The sequence below is a fragment of the Protopterus annectens genome, chromosome 13.part0 (assembly GCF_019279795.1).
Source record: "Protopterus annectens isolate FY-2018-M chromosome 13.part0, PAN1.0, whole genome shotgun sequence".
NCBI lineage: Eukaryota > Metazoa > Chordata > Ceratodontiformes > Protopteridae > Protopterus > Protopterus annectens.
Window position 1 is genome coordinate 867,000,921 of NC_056747.1, and position 613 is coordinate 867,001,533.

A 613-nucleotide genomic window follows, 5' to 3' on the forward strand; every position below is an offset into this window, starting at 1 on the left:
ATAACATAGCTGGTCTCACTACCCTCTTGTAGACCTTCCCTTTCACTCTTACTGGTACTCATCTGTCACAAATCACTCCTGACACTCTTCTCCACCCACTCCATCCTGCCTGTACTCTCTTCTTCACCTCTCTTCCACACTCACCATTACTCTGAACTATTGATCCCAAGTATTTAAACTCATCCACCATCACCACCTCTACTCCTTCCATCCTCACCATTCCCCTAGCCTCCCTCTCATTCACACACATATATTCTATCTTAGTCCTGCTGACCTTCATTCCTCTTCTCTCTAGAGCATATCTCCATCTCTCCAGGGTCTCGTCCACCTGTTCCCTACTCTCACTACAGATCACAATGTCATCTGCAAACATCATAGTCCACGGGGACTCCTGTCTGATCTAGTCTGTCAACCTGTCCATCACCATTGCAAATAAGAAAGGGGTCAGAGCTGATCCTTGGTGTAATCCCACCTCCACCTTAAACTCATCCATCACTCCCACTGCAGACCTCACCTCTGTCACACTACCCTTGTACATATCCTGTACCACTCTTACAGACTTCTCTGACACTCCTGACTTCCTCATACAATACCACAACTCCTCTCTACGCAC